Source organism: Schistocerca americana, unplaced genomic scaffold (assembly GCF_021461395.2).
Source record: "Schistocerca americana isolate TAMUIC-IGC-003095 unplaced genomic scaffold, iqSchAmer2.1 HiC_scaffold_97, whole genome shotgun sequence".
Lineage (NCBI taxonomy): Eukaryota > Metazoa > Arthropoda > Insecta > Orthoptera > Acrididae > Schistocerca > Schistocerca americana.
Genome location: NW_025726752.1, coordinates 207,501 through 217,500, shown reverse-complemented (window position 1 = coordinate 217,500; position 10,000 = coordinate 207,501). Strand labels below are relative to the sequence as shown.

Genomic DNA, 10,000 nt, shown 5'->3' with positions numbered 1-10,000 from the left:
GCCATGTCGAGCGCACCACAAAACACAGCGCCATCTGTAGGTCTCCCGCGGCATGACGTCCTGCAACGACGATACCGCCATCTATGAGACGCCAAGCCGACCAAGACATCGATGGGCCCACAGTGCCCATCTTTCGACCCCACCCACAAAGCCTGCGTCCTCTGTCGACCACAGCACCCCAACGCCAGCGCCTCTGCCGCACGAAATCGTGGACCGGCAATCACTCCACCTGCGCCCCACTCCAACCGCCCAACTCGCAACTCCAGCGGATGAACGGCGGACTTTTCCCGCAGTCGCAATGTGCAATCCACCCCTATAACATGCGTTTCATGAAGAGTTATCTCCAATATGCGACATTCCCGCTGTCCCTATACATGAGCTGCGGGCTGTACCAGTTACGAGCTAGAGACGCGACCGCGTTGCTCTCTGTACGAATGCCGATGCTGAGCGGTCAGCTAGGAGGCGCTCCATCCATGTCGGTACCGGTGAGCGTTGCACTCGCAGTCGCAAGAACGTACGGCAAGTATATTACCTGGAAGAGTCAATGACAGTCCACGCCCCCCTGCGTGGGAAGAGTCTTTCTAGGCCATGACCCACCGGAAGGGCGCAGCGTCCCCCACCCCAGACATGTGACGTCACACCATCGGTATTGACGACTAGACTGATTCCTTATAATCATTTGCCATACACCGGTGGAAGCTGCCGAGACGAGTAACTACATAGCGGGCTCGCCGTGTCACTAATGTACAGAGATACAACAGTTTCGACTGGAACCGGATTAAACGTATACACGGCGCTGATTAGTAATAGATAGAGCCATCAGAATACAGATAATGTATACAACTGTCCGTATACATGCTGAAAGACTCTGCTCACAATCACAACCACACGTCAGCCACACACCCTTATCACGCACTACTCTCTGCCTGTAACACGCACACAGACAATATGTAAGCACCAGCATGGAACAACACCCAGTGCATCCTCTCCGCCACATTAGACAATCCACACTGTCATAACCAGACTGGGAGGTCCACTCAGAAAACAGAATATCCCACCCACCCGACAACCACCATTGCTCAGCCAAGCCACCAACACCCACACATGTCCTACACAGGGGTGCACCCAACATCACAATACTGCCTCCTCTCACAGCACACAAACAATGGCAGGAATGAAAGACACAGGTCTGCCACAAGCATGGAATGAGAGCGCCGCCTGTCATGAGCCAAAGGTGCATCCTGACGTGGCAAATCAGATGATGCCGCAGGCATCCACTTACTATAATCACAATCAACAAACCGGCCGCCCCGCCCCGCCCCCCATTAAACCTTTCCTTACAACAATGTGTACCTTAACCTAACCTATATCGTACCGTAACCTAACCTATATCGTACCGTAACCTAACCTATGTCGTACCGTAACCTAACCTATGTCGTACCGTAACCTAACCTATGTCGTACCGTAACCTAACCTATGTCGTACCGTAACCTAACCTATGTCGTACCGTAACCTAACCTATGTCGTACCGTAACCTAACCTATGTCGTACCGTAACCTAACCTATGTCGTACCGTAACCTAACCTATGTCGTACCTTAACCTAACCTATGTCGTACCTTAACCTAACCTATGTCGTACCTTAACCTAACCTATGTCGTACCTTAACCTAACCTATGTCGTACCTTAACCTAACCTATGTCGTACCTTAACCTAACCTATGTCGTACCTTAACCTAACCTATGTCGTACCTTAACCTAACCTATGTCGTACCTTAACCTAACCTATGTCGTACCTTAACCTAACCTATGTCGTACCTTAACCTAACCTATGTCGTACCTTAACCTAACCTATGTCGTACCTTAACCTAACCTATGTCGTACCTTAACCTAACCTATGTCGTACCTTAACCTAACCTATGTCGTACCTTAACCTAACCTATGTCGTACCTTAACCTAACCTATGTCGTACCTTAACCTAACCTATGTCGTACCTTAACCTAACCTATGTCGTACCTTAACCTAACCTATGTCGTACCTTAACCTAACCTATGTCGTACCTTAACCTAACCTATGTCGTACCTTAACCTAACCTATGTCGTACCTTAACCTAACCTATGTCGTACCTTAACCTAACCTATGTCGTACCTTAACCTAACCTATGTCGTACCTTAACCTAACCTATGTCGTACCTTAACCTAACCTGTATTGCGCCTTAACCTAACCTGTATTGCGCCTTAACCTAACCTGTATTGCGCCTTAACGTAACCTGTATTGCGCCTTAACGTAACCTGTATTGCGCCTTAACGTAACCTGTATTGCGCCTTAACGTAACCTGTATTGCGCCTTAACGTAACCTGTATTGCGCCTTAACGTAACCTGTATTGCGCCTTAACGTAACCTGTATTGCGCCTTAACGTAACCTGTATTGCGCCTTAACGTAACCTGTATTGCGCCTTAACGTAACCTGTATTGCGCCTTAACGTAACCTGTATTGCGCCTTAACGTAACCTGTATTGCGCCTTAACGTAACCTGTATTGCGCCTTAACGTAACCTGTATTGCGCCTTAACGTAACCTGTATTGCGCCTTAACGTAACCTGTATTGCGCCTTAACGTAACCTGTATTGCGCCTTAACGTAACCTGTATTGCGCCTTAACGTAACCTGCATTGCGCCTTAACGTAACCTGCATTGCGCCTTAACGTAACCTGTATTGCGCCTTAACGTAACCTGTATTGCGCCTTAACGTAACCTGTATTGCGCCTTAACGTAACCTGTATTGCGCCTTAACGTAACCTGTATTGCGCCTTAACGTAACCGATATTGCGCCTTAACGTAACCTATATTGCGCCGTAACGTAACCTATATTGCGCCGTAACGTAACCCACATTGCCCCTTAACGTAACCCACATTGCCCCTTAACGTAACCCACATTGCCCCTTAACGTAACCCAACACACGTTGGGCCTTAACCCAACACACGTTGGGCCTTAACCCAACACACGTTGGGCCTTAACCCAACACACGTTGGGCCTTAACCCAACACACGTTGGGCCTTAACCCAACACACGTTGGGCCTTAACCCAACACACGTTGGGCCTTAACCCAACACACGTTGGGCCTTAACCCAACACACGTTGGGCCTTAACCCAACACACGTTGGGCCTTAACCCAACACACGTTGGGCCTTAACCCAACACACGTTGGGCCTTAACCTGCTCTGTAATTGTCATACGACGCGTTAAATTAGTGTAGTGTTGCCTAACTGCAACCCCCGCAATATAGTTTGCTACTCGCACTGCCCGGTCCCCAGTGTATCGCTTCATGTTAAACACCTTGCAGCTATACACTGTAATGTGGATGGCAGCAGGACGTACATGCTCAATGCCCTTTGCAGTTGTTCATTGGCATTTGCAGTTGTTCATTGGCATTCGCATGTGCGAAGCACTTAGCCTACGCTGTGGTATGGCCTGTGTCAACTGTCCGCTGATGTTGTACGTCCAAATCACACACTGTACTGCACATTGGTCCTCATGTACTGAATGATACATCGTGGTACATGTGACCGTACAACGACTGCGCCAACAACGGCGAACCATGCGGTCCAAATGTTGTGCACTCAGCTACGTGTCGTCTCCCTATAAGAGCTGGATTGCAGTGTGGTATGCCCTGGATGGCGATCAGCATGAGCCGTCTGTTGATGTAGTGGCGCGTGTTGTCAGACGTAGTCGTCTCTTCTCACACACCGTGATAGCATGGTGCACTGCGTTCCACATCTGCGACATGCGACAGAGGCCGGTTGACAGTCGTTCGCGCAATGGACATCGCATACGTACGGGGGCCACCTTCCACGTGTTCGCGAAGCGTGCACATGTTGTTGCGTGTATGTGGGCAGACATAGTGTGTCGTGACACCTGACACAGGCATGCAACAATCGTTGAATTTGCAAATGGCGATGGACGCCTACGTTTGCTGGTGACGTTATGCAAATGAACAACTGGTAAACCGTTGTGGTGCGGTTGTTCTCGCTAGAGGTGAATCAGTGATGGCGACGATCGGTTGAGCTACCAACCGGTTGTTCCAGCGATACCCACCATGCCCACGAACGTGAATGGCATCTGGGTGTGAAGCGATACGCGGCGGTGGCTGGGTGGGACCGTCCCCGGCCGGTGAGGGGGGGCCTCCCGGCGTGCTGGCCGCGCGGTGCGTGGGCGCACGCGCTACAGCCGGCTGGTGGGGGCGGCCAGTGGCAGGCGCGCCGGCCGACGGAGGCGGCAGGCGGCGCAGCTGCGCGCCGGCGCACCCTGCACGCGGCGCCGTGCGGCCAAAGTAGGTCCTCGCGGGCCCGGTGCGAAGCGCGGTGGACATCTGCAGTGTGCTGGTCCGATTGAGGACTGTGTGCGCTGAGGATGCGCCGCCGCCCGGCGCTCGGCGCCGCGACGCCGTCTGCTGCTCGGTCGCCTCTGCGGTTCTCGCAGGTGGTTTGTATCGCAGCTGTGCGGACGTGTTGGCGCGTGCGCTGTGCTGGGAGAGTTCGCTTCGGCACCCAAGTGGGGCTTTTGTCCTTCTGTGGCGCTGGCGTTGGAGCTGCCGGTCACCGTAGGTGGCGCGTGTTGTCTCCCGCCGGCAATGCCACGACAGCACGCTCCCGGGCCTCTGTCGGCAGCGGCAAGCTCAGTTGGGAGCACGGGTGGTCGCACCTAAAGCGTCTACTCGCCAAACTCCGGGCGATTGCGCCTCTCTCGAACCCGACCAAGTACTTAGGACGGCGCTGCGCGCCGCCGGGACCTGAGAGGGTTTCGAGGTGTATTGTGCAGGGGAGCTCAGCCTCCTCCTGTTTGCAGAATAATTGAGCGGACGCTTGCGTGTTCGCGCGGGCCCCCGGGACACACTCCCGGGCGGCCGGCTGCTCAGCTCTAGTTGACGCAGCTCCCTGGTTGATCCTGCCAGTAGTCATATGCTTGTCTCAAAGATTAAGCCATGCATGTCTCAGTACAAGCCGCATTAAGGTGAAACCGCGAATGGCTCATTAAATCAGTTATGGTTCCTTAGATCGTACCCACGTTACTTGGATAACTGTGGTAATTCTAGAGCTAATACATGCAAACAGAGTCCCGACCAGAGATGGAAGGGACGCTTTTATTAGATCAAAACCAATCGGTCGGCTCGTCCGGTCCGTTTGCCTTGGTGACTCTGAATAACTTTGGGCTGATCGCACGGTCCTCGTACCGGCGACGCATCTTTCAAATGTCTGCCTTATCAACTGTCGATGGTAGGTTCTGCGCCTACCATGGTTGTAACGGGTAACGGGGAATCAGGGTTCGATTCCGGAGAGGGAGCCTGAGAAACGGCTACCACATCCAAGGAAGGCAGCAGGCGCGCAAATTACCCACTCCCGGCACGGGGAGGTAGTGACGAAAAATAACGATACGGGACTCATCCGAGGCCCCGTAATCGGAATGAGTACACTTTAAATCCTTTAACGAGTATCTATTGGAGGGCAAGTCTGGTGCCAGCAGCCGCGGTAATTCCAGCTCCAATAGCGTATATTAAAGTTGTTGCGGTTAAAAAGCTCGTAGTTGGATTTGTGTCCCACGCTGTTGGTTCACCGCCCGTCGGTGTTTAACTGGCATGTATCGTGGGACGTCCTGCCGGTGGGGCGAGCCGAAGGCGTGCGACGCGCCTCGTGCGTGCTCGTGCGTCCCGAGGCGGACCCCGTTGCAATCCTACCAGGGTGCTCTTGAGTGAGTGTCTCGGTGGGCCGGCACGTTTACTTTGAACAAATTAGAGTGCTTAAAGCAGGCAAGCCCGCCTGAATACTGTGTGCATGGAATAATGGAATAGGACCTCGGTTCTATTTTGTTGGTTTTCGGAACCCGAGGTAATGATTAATAGGGACAGGCGGGGGCATTCGTATTGCGACGTTAGAGGTGAAATTCTTGGATCGTCGCAAGACGAACAGAAGCGAAAGCATTTGCCAAGTATGTTTTCATTAATCAAGAACGAAAGTTAGAGGTTCGAAGGCGATCAGATACCGCCCTAGTTCTAACCATAAACGATGCCAGCCAGCGATCCGCCGCAGTTCCTCCGATGACTCGGCGGGCAGCCTCCGGGAAACCAAAGCTTTTGGGTTCCGGGGGAAGTATGGTTGCAAAGCTGAAACTTAAAGGAATTGACGGAAGGGCACCACCAGGAGTGGAGCCTGCGGCTTAATTTGACTCAACACGGGAAACCTCACCAGGCCCGGACACCGGAAGGATTGACAGATTGATAGCTCTTTCTTGATTCGGTGGGTGGTGGTGCATGGCCGTTCTTAGTTGGTGGAGCGATTTGTCTGGTTAATTCCGATAACGAACGAGACTCTAGCCTGCTAACTAGTCGCGTGACATCCTTCGTGCTGTCAGCGATTACTTTTCTTCTTAGAGGGACAGGCGGCTTCTAGCCGCACGAGATTGAGCAATAACAGGTCTGTGATGCCCTTAGATGTTCTGGGCCGCACGCGCGCTACACTGAAGGAATCAGCGTGTCTTCCTAGGCCGAAAGGTCGGGGTAACCCGCTGAACCTCCTTCGTGCTAGGGATTGGGGCTTGCAATTGTTCCCCATGAACGAGGAATTCCCAGTAAGCGCGAGTCATAAGCTCGCGTTGATTACGTCCCTGCCCTTTGTACACACCGCCCGTCGCTACTACCGATTGAATGATTTAGTGAGGTCTTCGGACTGGTACGCGGCATTGACTCTGTCGTTGCCGATGCTACCGGAAAGATGACCAAACTTGATCATTTAGAGGAAGTAAAAGTCGTAACAAGGTTTCCGTAGGTGAACCTGCGGAAGGATCATTACCGACTAGACTGCATGTCGTTCGATGTGCGTGTCGTGTCGCGCAACACGCTACCTGTACGGCTCGCAGTAGCCGTGCGCCGCGTGCGGAACCACGCGTGCTTCTCAAAACTAACGCCAATGTTGTGTGGTACGAGCGCTGAAGCGCTGGAGCGGCTGGCCTGCGGCACCTGGCGCCTGGCGCCGGTTTTGAATGACTTTCGCCCGACTGCCTGTCCGCTCCGGTGTGGAGCCGTACGACGCCCATCGGCCGTGAGGCCGTTGGACACAGAACGCTTGAACAGGGGCCGCCACACGCCTACGTCCCGCCTATGCAACTGTCTTGAAAGAGACAGTGGAAACTAAGAAAAGATCACCCAGGACGGTGGATCACTCGGCTCGTGGGTCGATGAAGAACGCAGCAAATTGCGCGTCGACATGTGAACTGCAGGACACATGAACATCGACGTTTCGAACGCACATTGCGGTCCATGGATTCCGTTCCCGGGCCACGTCTGGCTGAGGGTCGGCTACGTATACTGAAGCGCGCGGCGTTTGCCCCGCTTCGCAGACCTGGGAGCGTCGCGGCCGCCTGTGGGGCCGGCCGCGCCTCCTGAAACGTGCGATGCGCGCCCGTCGCCTGGCGGTTCGCATACCGGTACTTACTCGGTAGCGTGCACAGCCGGCTGGCGGTGTGGCGTGCGACACCTCGTACAACGACCTCAGAGCAGGCGAGACTACCCGCTGAATTTAAGCATATTACTAAGCGGAGGAAAAGAAACTAACAAGGATTCCCCCAGTAGCGGCGAGCGAACAGGGAAGAGTCCAGCACCGAACCCCGCAGGCTGCCGCCTGTCGTGGCATGTGGTGTTTGGGAGGGTCCACTACCCCGACGCCTCGCGCCGAGCCCAAGTCCAACTTGAATGAGGCCACGGCCCGTAGAGGGTGCCAGGCCCGTAGCGGCCGGTGCGAGCGTCGGCGGGACCTCTCCTTCGAGTCGGGTTGCTTGAGAGTGCAGCTCCAAGTGGGTGGTAAACTCCATCTGAGACTAAATATGACCACGAGACCGATAGCGAACAAGTACCGTGAGGGAAAGTTGAAAAGAACTTTGAAGAGAGAGTTCAAAAGTACGTGAAACCGTTCTGGGGTAAACGTGAGAAGTCCGAAAGGTCGAACGGGTGAGATTCACGCCCATCCGGCCACAGGCCTCCGCCCTCGGCAGATGGGGCCGGCCGCCCGCGCGGAGCAATCCGCGGCGGGGTCGTGTCCGGTTGCCTTTCCACTCGCCGCGGGGTGGGGCCGTTCCGGTGTGCGGTGGGCCGCACTTCTCCCCTAGTAGGACGTCGCGACCCGCTGGGTGCCGGCCTACGGCCCGGGTGCGCAGCCTGTCCTTCCGCGGGCCTCGGTTCGCGTCTGTTGGGCAGAGCCCCGGTGTCCTGGCTGGCTGCCCGGCGGTATATCTGGAGGAGTCGATTCGCCCCTTTGGGCGCTCGGGCTCCCGGCAAGCGCGCGCGGTTCTTCCCGGATGACGGACCTACCTGGCCCGGCCCCGGACCCGCGCCGCTGTTGGCTCGGGATGCTCTCGGGCGGAATAATCGCTCCCGTCAGCGGCGCTTCAGCTTTGGACAATTTCACGACCCGTCTTGAAACACGGACCAAGGAGTCTAACATGTGCGCGAGTCATTGGGCTGTACGAAACCTAAAGGCGTAATGAAAGTGAAGGTCTCGCCTTGCGCGGGCCGAGGGAGGATGGGGCTTCCCCGCCCTTCACGGGGCGGCGGCCTCCGCACTCCCGGGGCGTCTCGTCCTCATTGCGAGGTGAGGCGCACCTAGAGCGTACACGTTGGGACCCGAAAGATGGTGAACTATGCCTGGCCAGGACGAAGTCAGGGGAAACCCTGATGGAGGTCCGTAGCGATTCTGACGTGCAAATCGATCGTCGGAGCTGGGTATAGGGGCGAAAGACTAATCGAACCATCTAGTAGCTGGTTCCCTCCGAAGTTTCCCTCAGGATAGCTGGTGCTCGTACGAGTCTCATCCGGTAAAGCGAATGATTAGAGGCCTTGGGGCCGAAACGACCTCAACCTATTCTCAAACTTTAAATGGGTGAGATCTCCGGCTTGCTTGATATGCTGAAGCCGCGAGCAAACGACTCGGATCGGAGTGCCAAGTGGGCCACTTTTGGTAAGCAGAACTGGCGCTGTGGGATGAACCAAACGCCGAGTTAAGGCGCCCGAATCGACGCTCATGGGAAACCATGAAAGGCGTTGGTTGCTTAAGACAGCAGGACGGTGGCCATGGAAGTCGGAATCCGCTAAGGAGTGTGTAACAACTCACCTGCCGAAGCAACTAGCCCTGAAAATGGATGGCGCTGAAGCGTCGTGCCTATACTCGGCCGTCAGTCTGGCAGTCATGGCCGGTCCTTGCGGCCGGCCGCGAAGCCCTGACGAGTAGGAGGGTCGCGGCGGTGGGCGCAGAAGGGTCTGGGCGTGAGCCTGCCTGGAGCCGCCGTCGGTGCAGATCTTGGTGGTAGTAGCAAATACTCCAGCGAGGCCCTGGAGGGCTGACGCGGAGAAGGGTTTCGTGTGAACAGCCGTTGCACACGAGTCAGTCGATCCTAAGCCCTAGGAGAAATCCGATGTTGATGGGGGCCGTCATAGCATGATGCACTTTGTGCTGGCCCCCGTTGGGCGAAAGGGAATCCGGTTCCTATTCCGGAACCCGGCAGCGGAACCGATACAAGTCGGGCCCCTCTTTTAGAGATGCTCGTCGGGGTAACCCAAAAGGACCCGGAGACGCCGTCGGGAGATCGGGGAAGAGTTTTCTTTTCTGCATGAGCGTTCGAGTTCCCTGGAATCCTCTAGCAGGGAGATAGGGTTTGGAACGCGAAGAGCACCGCAGTTGCGGCGGTGTCCCGATCTTCCCCTCGGACCTTGAAAATCCGGGAGAGGGCCACGTGGAGGTGTCGCGCCGGTTCGTACCCATATCCGCAGCAGGTCTCCAAGGTGAAGAGCCTCTAGTCGATAGAATAATGTAGGTAAGGGAAGTCGGCAAATTGGATCCGTAACTTCGGGATAAGGATTGGCTCTGAGGATCGGGGCGTGTCGGGCTTGGTCGGGAAGTGGGTCAGCGCTAACGTGCCGGGCCTGGGCGAGGTGAGTGCCGTAGGGGTGCCGGTAAGTGCGG

General features: G+C 55.2%; 2 non-coding genes and 1 pseudogene across 2 annotated transcripts; all 3 read left to right on the top strand.

Annotated features, from left to right (window-relative positions):
* Positions 1 to 4,927: 4,927 nt before the first annotated feature.
* LOC124592993 lies at positions 4,928 to 6,837 on the top strand. The gene has a single exon (XR_006977744.1). It is a non-coding gene; the product is annotated as a small subunit ribosomal RNA (ribosomal RNA).
* A 351-nt stretch (positions 6,838 to 7,188) lies between these two features.
* Positions 7,189 to 7,343, top strand: LOC124593084. The gene has a single exon (XR_006977825.1). It is a non-coding gene; the product is annotated as a 5.8S ribosomal RNA (ribosomal RNA).
* Positions 7,344 to 7,531: 188 nt separating this feature from the next.
* The window catches only part of LOC124593078, a 5,089-nt pseudogene continuing 2,620 nt past the window's right edge, over positions 7,532 to 10,000 (top strand).